The sequence below is a fragment of the Pinus tabuliformis genome, chromosome 3_1 (genome assembly GCF_031772625.1).
Source record: "Pinus tabuliformis cultivar Carrire ecotype Pingquan chromosome 3_1, CPIR1, whole genome shotgun sequence".
Lineage (NCBI taxonomy): Eukaryota > Viridiplantae > Streptophyta > Pinopsida > Pinales > Pinaceae > Pinus > Pinus tabuliformis.
Genome location: NC_142301.1, coordinates 189,205,567 through 189,223,430, shown reverse-complemented (window position 1 = coordinate 189,223,430; position 17,864 = coordinate 189,205,567).

Genomic DNA, 17,864 nt, shown 5'->3' with positions numbered 1-17,864 from the left:
GAGCTGGTTTTTACTAGCCTACACTTTTCCCAGATGTTCATAAAAGGGTAACCTCTTTCCACAAGTGTCAAATATTTGAGGGAAAAATAAAACTTTTGCCTTTACCTTTGAAGCCCATATTTGTTGAAAGCCCTTTCCAACAGTGGCGATTGGATTTCATTAGAGAAATCCATCCTCCATCCTTTGCTCAACATAAATGGATCCTTACTGCTACTGGTTACTTCACCAAATGGATTAAGGCCACTCCTTCTAGACTAGGCACGAATTTTTTTATCATCAAATTCTTAGAAACCAATATCATGTCTAGATTACAAACAATGATGCAGCCTTTATGCCTAATAAAATGATAGATTTCTGCAAAAAATATCATATCACTTTGGGACATTCAAATCCTTATTACCCACAAGGTAATGGGTTGGCTGAATCTTCAAATAAAATTATGTTAAATATTATCAAGAAGTTGTTAGTAGACAACAAAAGGTCATGGCACAACAAGCTCATAAATGCACTTTGGGCTGATAGGCTCACCACAAAGAAATCAATTGGCATGTCACCATACCAATTGGTTTATGGAATGGATGTTGTTTTTCCATCCTCTTTGGGAGTTCCAATCATGAAGTTGATTCAGGAATCGCAGGCTCAGCCAAACGACATTCAAAGGAGACTTGATCAGAAAATCCAGTTGTAGCAATCTAGGGAAGAAGTTTATAATAAGGCTCAGGTCATCCATGAGAATATCAAGAAAGTTTTTGACAGAAGGACAAAAGCAGATGATTTCACCTTTGGTGATAAAGTCTTAAAGTGGGATTCTAGAAGAGAAGACAAAGGGAAGCATGGAAAATTTGACAATTTATGGATGGGACCTTATGTCATTTATGCTTTCAGAGGGAATAATGCATTCTTTATCATAAATTTAGATGGGATAGAATTACCTGGTGGACCTGTCAATGGCAGGATGCTCAAACACTATTTCTCTGAGCAATAGAAGTTTTCCTACCATTTATCATTGTAAATATCATTGTCCTTATTGTTTGGATTGGGTGACCTATTAATAGAAGTTGAAGCCTGCAAAGAAGACCCTAAGCTTCTATTAATGAGTTACCATAAGTACTACAACAAATAAATCAGAGGTAGATATAGCTTAAATAAGACACTCAAGGCTATTGATCACATGTTATTGGCACCTCATAGGGAGAGTGCCATCCCCAGCTGGAGCCACTATTAGGGTCCTATAATTTATAGGATCTCAAGGTAATTGAGTATTGTATCTAAGAAACCTTATTTTAAAAATACTTGTCAATTTGCCAATGATTTCCAAATAAAAGAAAAGGAATTAAAAAAAATGAAAAGAGGGTATAGATAAGAATATTGACAAAAAGGAGAAAAGATTGAACCCCACCAAAAGAAAGAAAAAAAAAAAGGAATAATACTGACAAGGTTGCAACTCTAAATGCCACTACTCATAGATAGTTTTTTCTTTATTACTAAAAATAAAAAGTTGTGTGAAGCTTGTTCAAAATGCCACAATCACTACTTTTTAGTTTAATCATAAAGTGTAATCATGATTAAACTCCTTTCAATTTCTATAAACTAGGTAGAGAATAAAGACTTACCCTAAAGTTTAATTTGGGTAAATCACTAGTTAGGTAGAAAATGACATTGATCCAATTGTTTAATCTAGATCAATAGGATGAATAAGGGAATAGGTTAGGTAGTTTTTCCATTCTTTATAAAAGGAAATAAAGTGTGTTTGCTAGTGTAAGTGCACCCTAGAGGAAAGAATAAAAATTTCTAGTTTAGATAAGCGTAGGTAGATTGGGTTATTTGTAAATATTTTCACATGTAATTTTATCCTAAGTTTGAGCATGGGATTAAAAAAGAAAGGTAGACAGATGTGCTAGGTTAAAAGTTCTTTATATGTTATGTTTTTCCTTATCCTAGGATAAAAAAAGAAAATATTAAAGCAAAAAGAGGACAAAGTTCTTTGTCACATCAAGGTTAAAGTACACTCCACTTAGCACCCTCGAGATCCGCTCTCGCACTTCATCCATGACCTTTATCCATTTTTGTCCCCCCTCTCCATTCTGTCTTTACCACCAGGGGGGTTCGAAAAGTAGTTTCTCCCACCAGGCCCCATCCCTTACGTGTCGCCCTCTGGTGATTTTGCACCCCCCCTCACCGTTAACTTCCAACTACCCCCTCCAAAAACCGCTTTCCCTCATCTGCTCTGCCGCGCCCCACCACTCTCTGCCTACCACATGGCATAACCGTTGGCCTATTAAATGTGTTCCCAACCAAACGACCGTTCTCCATTTAATTCAATTTTCTCCAAGGTAATCATTCAGCCTAACGGTCCCGCACCATTTTCAACACGACATTCGTCGTAGTGTTTAAAAGCTCTTACACCTATCCTTCTAATCCCTTTTTCACTTGTGTTTTATGTTATTGATGTTTTTGTGTAGTAGTCACTCTCAAATATATTCCGCGATGAGATCAAGATAGAAAAAACTGATAGTTTCCTTTCATTTTCACCTGTTAGTCTATTGTTCTTCTATGCTCGGAAAGCCTCCTCTACAAATTCATCCCGTTCAGAGATTTTTACAGTCATGCCTCTTAATACTAAGACTCAAGATAAGCCCATTAATCCTTTAATTCCCCCTTCTGTAGATTTAGATCATATAACTTTAGCTGATAGGGATTACAAGATAAATGAAAGTCAGTATCACTGCTAGTTTCTGGAAATGTATTATTGGTTAGAGGATAAACACACAGACACAACCGATGAAATTTGTCTCTAGGAGTCAAATCTCCCCCATTATATTTCCCCCTTGACATTCCAAGCCCCAGAGTTTACTAGAAGGTGTCAAGCTTGCTATATCCCTACCCAAAGAACCATCATTGCCCCTATTGGTGACATTCTTTTCACCATTACAGCTCAATCCATTGACCAAATGATGTTGGCCCCCACTATGGAAAATGTTGCCCCTTTCTCCCTGGAAGCCCTCACCCAACCTTATCAAAAGTTGGACATTCCACCAGAGCCATACCTTTTGAGATTTTCTTGCCAGAGAATGCCCAATTACCTAAAAATAATACTCCATATCCTTCTTCCATTTTCCCCGATCAGGCCAAGCAGATTATTTCCATGATTTCTTACATTTTAGGCAATCATTCTGATCAGTGGGTAGATGAGCCCATTTTAGGATTACTTTCCATATTTTCCATAGACAGCAAGCCCTCCTTCGTGTTCAACTTCAGTCATTTCTTGGCTGATAGTATCCATGAACAATTCACAAAGTTTCCTATAGAACAAGTGTTTAATTACACCTCAATTTTGATTTATATGTTCCTCTATTATCAGGCTGACATATTCAATTTTGCATTACAGAAGCTTGATGATGTAGGGAACCAACAGCCAATAATCTTTTGGACCTCATTGGTCATGAGAGAACATCAAGAATTCACCTACAAGAATTTTATTGAAGATTTTGTTCATCCAGCCATGAACATTATAAACAATGTAGTAAAACCCAGAATCAGTGAGGAAATCAAGATAATTCTGCATTTGTCAGACCAAGCAAGGACCGGGGATTGGTATTCATACCAAAATTACATAGAAATCAGGGTATATGGTTGTGAATTGGCCCCCTATAAATGCCCCAAATACCTCCCAATGAGGATTTTTTCCCTGGAGTGTATCATGCATATGCTAAATTCAGATGACATACACTTTGTAGTGGTCAAGAAGAAGGCACAACTTAGGATAAAGACAGAGGTGGTATGATTTTTATGCAACACAAGGACAACAGGTGAAGAGGAAGATAGAATTATTAAAGAAAGGAAGTTCAGTATGAGATCTACATGGTCTTATGACCCCTATGGCATTATTTCAAAGCTCGGAGTGGAGAACGAGAACACTCCTTACATTCATACTTCAAGGCCAGACATAGAGCAGTATGCCAATCAACTGGAGTGGATAGAAAATACCTTGCAGGAAGCTGAAGAACAACTTGTTTCTACTTCTAGTTTATAGTCTCCTATTCCTCATGAAAAATCAGGAAAAAGACAGAGGGAGGAAGGATCATCATCTACAACTGGGATTTAAGCTAAAGAATTTAGAATCAACTATAGGAAGAGAGCAAAGGTAATTCCTAGAGTAGAATTGGACAAAGAAACTGAAGAATAGGCAACCATCATCATCACAGATTCACCACATGAAACTACCAAATTCACAACATCTCCTACTAAACCTTCATCTTCACGGGGTCACAAGGAAACTGAGCTGGAATCACAAACTATCTAAACAGAAAAAGAGAAGACAATTGTTGAAAGGTACAGGAAAATAAAGCTCAAGAACGAAATTCTCAAAAATAGCATTTATAACCAATTCTGGAAGCAGACCTCTAGCTCACAGAGTAGGTTTCTGTCAGTCTTTGATACAGAGCATGGAAAAATGTAGATGGCCTTTATTGAGGCCCAAATTCCACAGCCAAAATCAACAACATATTACAAAAGCACCACTTTTGAGTTCAGCACAAAGGACATACATCCCATTGATCAAATGGAGATGCACAAGAAAACTGGTGAAATGATATCCTCCACTTTGACTAACACTGCTATGTCACTTTCCAAATTGCAGGTTTCCTTTGCAAATGTCCAGTCACAGTTGAAAATGGAGAAAGTGTCCTCCTTGGCAAAGGATAACAGGATCAAGTCTTTGGAAGACTTGGTGATTAAGATAGGGTATGACCCTAAAGATGTCAATGTTGCTGAGGAGATTGTTAAAAATAAGAACCTAGACATTGCAGCCTTAAGAAAACAGCTCAAGCTGGTAGCCATAGAAGACCCAATGACCAAAGATATTGAAGGTGAAGCACATAAAGCAGACATGATGAAATTGATCATAGAACAAAATGTACAGATTAGGCAGATGGAGGCAAAGATGGAGAAACTGATAAAGGAGAAGGAAGACAATTTGAAGATGACTATTGTCCCCCCTGGATGCCATACATATTTATCAGCTTCCATCAACAAGGGAAAATGGTGCAACTACTTCTTCCACTCAGACAAAAAGTGTTGAACAGGTAACATAGACCCTACAGAATATGTCATTGCAGTCTAAGGAGATTGAGAATTTGCAAGGCCAACTCAAAACTTTGGAAGTGCAAAAGGCCAAAGTTGACGTTGCCCACATTATTGAAATGGAGAAATCGCAGAGACTGTTGGAGAAGTTGCACAAGGTAGAGAGACAGACTTCAATTGATCAGACCTTGGCCCAAGCCAAGGAAACTATTTGGTTGAATATATTAGACTCTATGAATGAGATTTGGCCTTCTATCCAAATCATATTTGAGCAGAAAGAGCTGATAGAGAAGGCTACAAAAACTATTGTGTAGGGAAGAGAAAATTTGGGATAAATTCCCACAGAAGCCTCTAGTATAATCAAGTTTTTAAACTCAAATTCCAAGTATGAGCTGGAGGAGGTAAGAATTAGTGATAGAACTGACACCATTCTGGAGGTTAAGAATGTCTTCACAAAGAGAAATATCATTGATCAGTTGGAAGAAAGCTGTGAAACCTTAGAGTTGCAGGTAAACAGGTTCACAAAAAGAATTGAAGCCTTAATCCAAAAGGGACTGCCCAGTATCTATGTTATAAATGAAAAATTGATTAACCAAGAAGCCTATATCCTAAAGATGAAAGAAGTGGCCAAAAGCAGCATCAAATTCAGTGGAATTAAGGGCATCATGATAGCAAAGGCGTTTTTGGAAACTATGTCAAACGATTTCCATGTAAAGAATGAGGTAAAACACATTTTTACTGTGAAGCCTGTTGGATACCTATACTAATAGGTTTCATATTTCATGATTGGCCAAGGAAAGTCCAAATATGCTCTGCTTTGATATCACAAAGATCCCATATTTCCTAGAGAACAAGAGGTGTGTAAGATGTTTCAAATATTGATGACCTTATTTCAAATTTTGATGGATGGTCCAAAAGTCTAATCTGGATCATGCCATGTTTAAATTTTTTGTTGTAGAATAGAGAAAGGAGTCTGTCCAAACTGCTTAATCTTGGCAGACAACTAGTTAAGGTAGAGAAGAAAAGGATCCCAACAGCTTAATCTGGGACCTTGGAAGAGATAAGGGTAGAAGTAGATAGAAAAGAATAAAGAAAAAGCCAAAGAAAAGAAAAGGCAAGTAAGGGTTTGCAAGCCCAAATGCACCCTCCAAGGAGAAACAAAAAATGTTAGGAAAATAGCTGGGTAAGCAGTTGTGGTTGCAGAAAAGGTATTTTCACCATTACACACATGTCAAGAGGTGTTTTGCCAAGGCAAAAATCTATCAATGGACAAAGTGGTGAATTCCATCAAAATTACAGCAAGGAGCATGACTAACCTCCCTCTCCCCCTTCATTCCATTACTAACATTCCCTTTCTTTAAGCTGAGATTTATGAAGAGAGATCATGGTTTTATGATGGTTCTTGTTCTTTCAGAAGCCACAATTCTTGTCTAAGATCTTTTCATTTTGATCTACTCTCAAAACTAAATCAACTTTACATAAACTCAGTAAAATCCCCTTCATTTGCTCCCCTCATTCATATTAACCTCTAATTCTACTATATAGCTATCTTATCTTACCCCTCCCCTAATAATACTAACACTATGGTGTATAAAGCCCCAAAATCTTATAAATACTCCTCCCCTTGGCATTATAGCCATATGTTCTTCAAAAGGAACCAAAGTGACCTCTGGTCACCTTGGTGAACCTATCACATCCCATTCCCCCTTGCTACAAGCCAACTTGCTCCTCAAACCACCAATTGCATTGAAAAAACCCTTGAAAACCCTCTTTTACCCTTAAAACCTTTGCAAAAATTACCCAAAGTCTAAAAGCCCGCCTCTGGCACATTTCCAAAGGTTAGCGCGCAGTTTGATTTTATAAAAAACATTGAAAAACCACTAAAAAACCCACAACCCAAAGTTTTCCGCCCGCGCATATAACCCGAGCAAGTTGATGCTCTGCCCACCGTCGGATCAAGGCCCGAAAATCTGACGATCCACGATGATATCGGAGCAGCCCCCGCAGCCATCCTTTACCGCCCGAGAAGGTGACGTTGCGTCACGTCAGGGCCTCTCCACGCGTCAAGCAATAAGGTCTCTCGGAGCCAGGCCTGACACTTTCAGCGCCGTACCCAAACCGTCCCGAGAGACCGTAGCGGTTAGCCTTAACCGTAACCGCTACGGTCCTAACCGCCATCTGTCTTCCACTAATGCTTCGCCACGTCATATCCGCTTGTCCTCGCCCCTGTTATTCGCCCACCTGGCCGCTGACATGGCTGCCACCTCATCGCCCCCATGGACCAACAGTGTACTGCCACATCACCCGATGACGTCAGCTGACGTCACCTCACCTTGACCCACCAATGACGTCATGCTGACGTCATCACTAAAAAGCGCCAAAATGGTAAAAAGGTCCATATTAACCCAAAAAACCGTGTTTTTCTCACTTTTCACTCCTGTCGCTACTTCGGCTCTGCATGGCTGTTTACGTCCAAATTTTCGCCAACCTGCTCGATTGACCGAGGCGACCTCCACAGCTCCAACCGTGCACGCCCATGCGACCTCCGTTCGTCAATTAACAGGTATTTACCGCTTGCTGCCCTCCATACGCCTGTTATTGAAATAAAAGTTACTCAGAGGGCTAAGGAGACCTTAAAAATTATATTTTCACCGGCCATTTCCCTCTGCACATCCACATTTGCAACTGTGAAGTCCAAAAACATCAGCCGAGCCTTAATACCTGTAATTTCGCTCAAAAACACCATCCACTGCGTGTTCCCGGCAAATTTCTTGTTAAACTCAATTCACCCGCTAAAAGAGGACCTAGTGAGACCATAGAGAAGCCCTGCTCCTGAAACAAACAGTATTTCAACTGCTGTTGTGTAAATTCCTCCTCTGGTATCTAAGATACAAACTGTTGTTACAGAAAATCACTTCTATTCTGTGTTGCTTCCATTAAACCATCCACCTATAATTGTTGAACTTTGAAGAAGATCATGGAGACTCCCATTGCTCTCAACATTAAGCCCCTCAATGCCCCTCACCAGGAATTGGAGTGGAAAGCCCTGGGAGATATGGATTACCAAATGCTGGACTGGTTTCTTATGGGCTCCAAGTATAATATCCAGATGCTGAATGAGTTGAAAGCCCAGCACCTGAGTGGAGCAGACATCTTGGGGATTTGGGACTCAAACCTGCCAATCTATAACCTCCCCCAGGTAAATCCTATGCCAGAGTTGATATACAGCTGCCAGGAATGCTATGACCCAAGCCGAAGAGCTGTCATTAGCCCCTCAGGCTTAGTTTTGTTCCAGATCACCTCAGAGACTATTAATGAGATGATGCACTTCCATACTGCCAAGCATTTGACCCCCCTCAATATGCAGAATTTGATAAAGAAAGGGAGCAAGCTGTCAAGCGACCAACTCATTAAAATCAATCAGCTGTTTGTAAAACCAGGCTCTGAATCCGTCAGAACTCCTCCTATTGGATATCAGTACTTGAATGAATTGGGCAGGATGTTAGTGGATCTGATCAGCTATGCCCTAGGATTCAAGGGAATGGAAGATGTGGATGAAACCATAATAGCAATGCTGTCTCTATTCTCTCCTGGTAAGCCCCCAGCTGTGCATTATGATTATGCTACATACATTGCAGATAAAATCCATGACCAGTTTATGAACTTAAAGAGAGAAAGACTATTCAGGTATACCTCATACATATACCACCTCTTCTTGTTTTATCAACCAGCTACCTTCTCTTTTCCTTTGAAGCAACTCAATGCCCAAGGAAATCCAAGATCAGTGGTGTTTTGGACCTCTGTCTTTCACTATATATCTGTGTCACCTTACACATACAATGAGTTCATTGACTTATTCATTTATCCAGCCATGACAGTACTGCAGGGTACTCCTCCTCCTAGACTAACCGATGACATGAGGAGAATTCTCCATTTGAATAAGTCCTACAGCATTGGGAATTGGTACTTCTACCAAAACCACACAGTCATCAGAATATATGGCTGTGAGTTGACACCTTTTAGATTGCCAAGGTATGTCCCCATGAGGCTTTTTGCCTTGGAATATTTCAGACAGTTTGGAAACTCAGACTACCTGCATTTTCAGAGCAAGAACAAGAAGTCACAGCTAAAGGTAAGGAGCCAGCTGGGTCCTTTCCTATATAACAGAAAAGAGGAGGGATGGAAAGAGGCAAACACTATCCTGGAAGGCCTCAGACTGCAAACTAGTTTTGAATGGATACCCTATGACCCCAATCATTCTATCTCCCTCAGGAGGATAAAATACAAATTGGGTGGTTATGCACACAAGAGACAACCTGAGATTGAACAGTATGCCAATGCCTTAAGCTGGGAAGAGGGTACCTTAGAAGAAGAAATAACTGCTGAAGAGCTTCTAGAAAGAGAAGCTAGAAATATACAAAAGCAAGCTAACTTGGAAAATTGTGGACAGGTTCCTCATTCATACAGAAGACAGCTGGGAGCAGCTACTACATCATCAACAACACAGCAGCAAACTGCCGAGAAGGCACCGCAGACAGCAAGCAAAGATAAAGGGAAGCAGGTGGAACAGCCACCTCCATTGACAGAAGAACAAGTGGAAACATTGCTACAACAACAAGAAGAGATGGAACAGCAGGAACAAGGGCAGCAGCAAGAAGAAGTGCCACTTAAGGAACAGCAACCCTTGCAGCAAGAAAGGGTGATTGACACTCCTAGTTCCACTGAGCAACAGGCTCAGAATATAGTGCCTCCTAGGGCAGAAACTACTTTTGATGCCTCGGTCCTCCAAACCCCACAAAAGGAGGACTTAACCAGGAAAAGAGATAGAGAGACTCCCCTGACTTCATCCATCGATCAGGGAGAGAAAAGGCAAAGGTTGAATGACTTCCCAGAAGATGATGAGGCAATAAGACAAGCATCGGGCATGGGCCCACCCAGCCAAGAAGTATCAGCCAGTTCTTTCCAGCATGAACATGATAGAGCTATGGGAGGGAGGTCAGCTCCTCCAGCCAGCACAAAGAAGGACAGGTAAGCATCAAACAACAGTTTATCGACATTAAAAGGAGGAGTGATCCTATTAAAGTACAGCTGTACAATCATTTGCTGAACCTGGCTCCCACCAATCAGCAAAGACTCATGTCTGCCTTTGATGTAAGTGAAGGCAAAATGATCATGAGTCACTTCATGCCCACAACTCTGCATCCCCAATCTACCTCGGATTACCTAAGGACCAACATGGAGGTTCTGGCCAAAGATATACACCCTATGGATAAAATCGAACTGCATAAACAAACTGGTGAAATGGTGTATGCCTCCTTGGCAGATGAAACATTGGAAAACTACAAATTGAAGAGCAGCCTTGATAATACAGCCTCTCAGCTGGAATTGGAGAGAGCATCATCACAGGCCAAGGACAACAGAATCAAGTCCTTGGAGGAGGTAATTATAGAAATAGGACATGATCCTAAAGATGTTAAAGGGATCCAAGAATTGTTAAAGATAAGGGATCAAGACATGGCTGCCTTAAGAAGGAAAATCAAGCTCCCAGCCACCATCCATCCTCAAACAGATGAAGTTGCTCAGCAAAGGCTAGAAAAGGATGCTACGGATTTGATGATATCCTTATACAAGGAGCTGGTTCGGACTCAAGACCAGCTAGGTCAATCAGAAGCTGCAAAGGCAGCATTACAGACAGCATTGAAACAGAGAGAAGAGGGCCAAACTTCCCAGCCCCCTCCGGAAGTAATCAATCTTGAAGAAGCTACTCCAATAACTACTCTTCCTCCTCAGCAGACGGGAACTACAGCACCATCTACAGCAACAACTACGCCAACAACAGAGCAGACTCCTAGTCTGGATATGCAGAAGCTGCAAGCTAAGATCCGAGTTCTTGAATCCCAAATGAAAGAGCTTGATGAAGTCAAAAAGTCTTTGACTAAGGTGAATGAAAGATTTGATAAAAGCAAGCAGAATGAGGCAGCAAAGGAAAGAGAAATAAAAGCTCTAAAAAAGAGAATAGCTGAACTAGAAAAAGAGCTTGCACTAGAAAAAGTAACAGCAGAATTAAAAGCAGTCCTCTGGGGCAACATTGGTCGATCCATCACCAATCAGTGGCAGTATATTGAGACTATGGATGAACAAATAGTACTCATCACAAAGGCAAACAAGGAAATACACAGAGCAAGAGCAAGCCTTGGCCACATGCCAGATGCTGCCAGCAGAATGATCAATGTTTTAAATAACAAAACTAGCTCTCAACTAGCTACCATGGGAATTACTAACAGGACTGAAACAATCTCAGTAGTTAAAAGAGTCCTGACGCTAAGAAGCCTAGTTGGGACACTGGAGAGGAGAACACAGGACATGCAGACTGAAATTAACAAATTCCTGGACAGATTCCTGGCATTACAGAACAGAGGCCTCCCCAGCATTTTAAGCAGTGTAGGAAGACTGCTCACCCTGGAAAATTACATCAAAAGGGTTGATGCCCATGCTGCATCACAAATTGCAAAACAGCCCAGTACCTCAGCAGAAACAGGGCCAGCATCAGGGCAGAATTTGTATGATAGGGTGGATAACTTGTTTTTTATCATGAATGAAATTGATCACCTGTTTGATACACCACCAAATTTCTTTAAGTATACAGAAGCAGATGAGACTATGGGGGCAATCATAAATCATCAATTGCCCACACAGGAAGTATGGAGGAATTTGACACAGATAATTTTATCAGGCCAGAACCTGTAGCGTTAATTTTCTCCAGTTTATGAACAGTCATGCACAGGCAGAATTTTGGTGGATAACTCCACAAGGAAAAGAAAGATGCTGAGCCAACTCAGCAAGGTTATTTACTCACCACAGCAGCAATCACAATCACAGGTGGCAGACCCAAAATACAGCGCGCAAGCCATAAAGTCGGGTTCTCCAGCATTTGATCAAAGTATCCCAACCGACTTAGCAGCTCCCAAAGGCCAAAATATCTTCTGACAGAACATCAAGACGCCTTTATCTTGTATTCAATGCTGTAATAAATTTCTTATAATAATATCTCAAAAGTGGGTGAGAACATTAAGTCTGAGATAACTTAGAACTCAGATATTTTTGTAAAATTGTATGTATATATTCGCCCCTGACTGAAGCTTAAGGGGTTGTTGTTATTTTCATTTTGGGCATCTCACTTGCTGTAAAATTCTCAGAGAAATAATACAAAGGGTGAATGGAATTTCCGAAGCTTGGCGTACCTTGATGCATTGTGATGAATGGTGGATGTTGCAGGATTCCAGAGTGTTTCATAAAACAATAAGTCTTTCTTAAATCTCTGTGTTACATGTTTTCGAGTCTTTTGTTCTCTTTCATTGTTCAAATGTTTTACACTTGATAGCAAAGTAGAAGAATAGTTCCAGGATTTAATCACTGATTACCCTGAACTCAATCTGAGCTATTATCCATGTTTTCTTCAGATACAGTAAATGAAGTGTAATTCTTAATTGCTGCACTTTAAAACTATATCTTTTACAGTGATAGATATTACCAGGGATTCAAGTTTGCTCCTGAGATATCTATCTGTTTCTCATACCTAGTTTGGTGGAAATACTTGAATACTTTAGTGAAAATTCTTAATTGCTTTCACTGGTTTTTTCACCTGTTTGTGTTATAAATAAAAAATTTTGTCGTATGAAGTATCCAAATGGCCCTGTAAGTTTCACCAATTCACCTCAAGGTTTCGAGACACCTACAGCCATAGACTCCATTGCCCAATGATATTTGACTCCTTGAACATTATATCACAAGACCTGAAAGGAAATCTTCAACCAAAACATGAACAAAACCTGTGCCTAATACCTAGCCTAAAACACTATCATAACAGATACAAATCATAAAGAGAGAGCCCTCTCTGATCACAGTTTGGCTAGAAACAGTGATCGAAAGATTGGTTAGTGGTTACCCTGGCCGTATTCCCTTGGGAGTCATAGGGAACAACCTGGGTGTTAACATAATTGGCGACTCCACTGGGGACTTCTTAAGATTTTTCAATTACTATCTATCTTCCAAAGCTACCATCAAGCCTGAAACTAGCCAAGAGGCCTTAGCACTGTTTCTGTAATACAGGGACAGCTTTAGGGAAGAGCTAATTAGGGAATCTTCCTCCTAGCTTTGGAACATACATAGCCATTCCAAAATTTTCATCCAGTCCTTGCATATATAAACTTCTTGTACAAATTCGAAAGAAATTAGAAGCTGGCTCCCAAATGAAACCCAAGGCACACTAGGGCAAACCCTGACCCTAATCAACCTATCATTGTTGATAATCCAAATACCATTCCAAAGAACATTAGGAGACAGCAAAAGCAGGAGAAGCCTGCTGAGTCAGATATAATTTCAGATCAGCCTATCTGCATTCCCACACCCTGCAAAGTTCTTTTCCGGTCCTCACCTAGTTCCCCTAGTTCATCATCAACACCTCAAAGTCCTCTTCTCCCATCTTCACCATCTGCACATACTCTTTCAACCAGTTCCCCGCTTGTTACCCATACCATTAACCCTGTCACACCTGTAATCCCTGTTGTTCCATTTGTTCCTGTTAACCCTCTAAACCTCATAAACATGGCTAACAGGTATGCACCTCTGCAGATACCAGCTAATGCTCCAGCTCTACCCCAAGACTACCAAACCAAAATCTCATTTTTTGACTCCCATGGCCCTTTGACAGCTGTCCAGCATGCTAAGAAGATGCAAGACCACTTTGAGACCTATGAAATAGATGATAACAGCGTCAGGATGAGAATTTTTGTTCAAAGTTTAACTGGGGATGTTAGAACTTGGTTCAGATCCCTCAATGCAAACTCCATTGCAACACCTGATCAGCTTTACGAAGTTTTTGCTGAGAGATGGGAGAAGAAGAAAGATCCTCTACACATACTTGGTGAATATAACACTATTAAAAGAGGTCCCCAAGAAACAGTTTTGGAATATTGTGCTAGGTTTAACAATGTATATAATGCTATCCCCCAGAACTTAAGGCCCCCTCCTGATTTGGCCCTGTATAACTTCCCTGACGGTTTTGATTCTGATATGGCCTATCAGTTGAAAGAAAGAGATCCTCCAACCCTTGCAGAAGCTCAAAGGGTTGCAGTCACTGTAGAGGCTAACCTAATTGCCAAAAGAAACAGGGCAAAGTTGGAAAAGAAGACTGGCTTCAGAGAAGAACCCTCAGGTTTTGATCAAAAGCTGGATGCAATACTAAACAGCATGAAGAGATTGGGTGAGAGAGTGGAATCAGTTGAAAGAAAATCATCATGGGAGGCATCACAAAGCAACCCTCCTAGAAACCCAAATTTTAGGAGAAATCAGAACCCAAACATAGGAAAAACAAGTGCTGACCAAGATATTAGACCCCCTTTTCAAGAAAACTATGCAGAAACTTCCACAGCCAACCAGCTCAATGAAGATCCTGAAATTAACTTAATGGGTCTGGATGGTGAAAGCCATGTTTTCTTAACACAAGAAGACCATGAGGAGGATGAAAGCAAAACATTCCAAACTAAATCAGGAGAATCCTTTGACTTTAAACAAGGATATGATACTGCTGTCTATGAAGTCCATAAACAGTATAAACTGAGGAGTAGGACTGTGAATGTAAACCAGCCCGACAAGATAAAAGATAAACAGAGGTCCAAAGAAACCATGATCACAAAACCCAATGACAAAATAAACTTTCCTGCAGAAGAAATTGTAGTTGAGGAGGTTACTGAACTGCTGTCCCCACTACAACAGCCCATGGCAACTTCGTCCTCTCACCCTGATTCAAATTTTACCCCTCAAGACATGAGCAAAAGGGGCAGGTCTCAAAATCAAGATGAAATCCAACAAGAAGATTTAATGGACAAAGAAAAGACTGTTATCCGTGACTCTAAAATCCAAGTTGACAAACCTTTTGACCTAGGCACAGAGATTGGCAAGCTAAAAATAGCAATTCCTCTCTCAGAGCTAGCCAAGCATGATATCTATAAACAGCAGATCAAGAACTCCCTTCAACTCACTAATAGCAAAGATGATGTAAATGTGCTAGATGACACTCCAGAATTACTGTTTGGCCCAGAGGTAGATGGAAAAACAATAGTCACAGGGGTTTTACCTTTTTATGTCAGCCTGCATGTTCATGATAAAATACTGCATAATGCAATGTTCGACTCAGGCGCCTCTCACAACCTTATGCCAAAAGCAGTCATGGAAAGATTGAATTTGGATGTAACAAGACCATACAAAGACCTGTTTTCCTTTGATTCTAGCCAAGTCAAATGTTTGGGCCTAATAAAAGATTTATGTGTGTCCCTGGTTCAATTCCCCAACAAAACCATTCTAATGGATGTTGTAGTCGTTGATATCCCACCCAAATATGGGATGCTGTTATCAAGATCATGGGGAGCCAAGCTCCAAGGCTCCCTGCAATTAGATATGTCATATGCAACCATCTCTGTCTTTGGGCAACCAAAAAGACTTTACAGGGAAACACTCATGAAGTATATGGTCAGCAGTGAAGAAAAGCCTCAAAATTTTCCAATATATGCTGTCCATTCGGACATAGACTCCTTCATCCTTTTCAATGATAGCACAAGCCTCTCAAACAATGACATTAGGACCGAAACACTCATACAAGAACAAAACATTGATCAAACAAGTATCGCCTGCCAAACATTAATCAGCCCAACAATACACAGTATCCCTCCTCTAGTTGTCAAAGATTGTCAAAAAAGTGATGAAATTGTCCTAGAAAACAAATGGGAAAAGAAACCCCAACTCATGCTCACATTGCCATCCCATGAACAGAATTTTAAATCTCCTGTTCAGCAAGACATCCTGTGGGTCCTAGAATTTGATGGCTCAGTTAACAAGCTAGGAGCAGGAGCTGGAGTGTGGATACATAACAAAGAGAAAGATTATGCAGAAGGCAGGGCTTATAGATTGAATTTTAGATGCACTAACAACATGGCAGAATACGAAGCTCTGTTGCTCGGTCTCAAACTAGCAAGGTCATTACAAGCTCCTAAACTCTCCATCATGGGAGACTCTGATTTAGTAATTCAACAAGTGAAAGGAAACTTTGTCACCAATGACAAAAGATTGAGGTCCTACAGATCTGCTGTAATTGAAATATTAGAGACCTTCTCTGAGTGTGTTATCACAAAAATTTCAAGGGGCCACAATCTCCATGCACACAGCTTGGCAACGTTTGCCAGCACCTTCAAATTCCCATTAGATCCCAATAACTGTTTCACAGCCGAGGTCAAATACAGACCCTCTATTCCAAACAATGTTAAAGAATGGCAAGTATTTGAGGATGACATGCAAATAAACAATTTTTTAACCTTGCAACAAGAGTTCACAGGATTAAATATTGATATTGATGGAGCAAGTCAATCACAAATACCTGAGTCAGCAAGTCAATCACAAATACTGTTTCAACAGTCTGCTCACCCAATGTCACCTAGAACAGCAAAACACTTACTGAGTCCAACTATTTTCAACAATGAAAACATTCAGCAAATTCACCAAATTGACTGTGAAGAGATGAGCAACGCTGAAACTGAAATCATACAACTCAAAGACAATTTCCTTCCAGTAGGCCTTACCCACTAGAGGATATTTTTGACTCAAATGACATCCCTAGGAAGCCAAAGATGCAGCCGTTGGATGCAGCAGTTGAAGAATGCAACATTGGTACCACTGACAAGCCTAAAATAATAAAACTATCTGCTGCTTTGCCCCCTGATCAAAAACCCAAATACATTGATCTCTTTAAAGAGTTTCAAGATGTTTTTGCTTGGGGTTATGAGGATCTAAAGTCCTATGATACTTCTGTCATCCAGCACACCATTCCCCTCAAGCCTAATCAAAAACCATTCAAACAGAAATTGAGAAGGATCAATCCTATGCTCCTTCCTTCCATCGAAAAGGAATTACATAAAATGTTCAAAGCTGGTATCATAGCACCAATTAGGTTCTCTGAGTGGATTTCAAATTTGGTCCCTACAAGAAAGAAAACTGGTGAGATTAGACTTTGTGTAGACTTAAGGAATTTGAATCAAGTATCACTCAAAGATAACTACCCTTTACCCAAAATGGATCACATTCTTCAAAGAGTAGTAGGGGCTTCAAGGATATCATTGCTTGATGGATTCTCAGGCTTCAATCAAATCCTAGTACACCCTGATGACCAAGACAAAACTGCATTTACAACCCCATGGGGAACTTTCAAGTATGTGAAAATGCCCTTTGGATTGAAAAATGCAGGGGCAACGTTTCAAAGAGCAATGGACATTGCTTTTGCAAAAGAGGTTCATGACTTTTTGGTCATTTACTTAGATGATCTAACACCCTTTTCAAAATCTGACCAAGAACACTTGAAACATTTGAGACAGATTTTCATAACATGTAGGAAATATGGCATTTCCTTAAACCCCAAGAAGTCATTATTTGGCTTGGAAGAAGGGAAACTCTTAGGACACATTATTTCAAAAGATGGGATAAGAATTGATCCAGATAGGATACAAGCTATCCTACAAATGCCTCACCCAAGGAATGTCAAGGAATTGCAAGGATTCTTAGGGAAAATCAACTTTTTAAGAAGGTTTATCCCTAATTCAGCAGAATTAATCAGATTACTAAACAATATGCTAAAGAAAGATTCAAAGGTCAAATGGACTGTTGAAGCAAAACAAGCCTTTGAAAGTATAAAATTGGCCTTGACTCAAACCCCAGTGTTAACCAATCCTCAGTTTGAC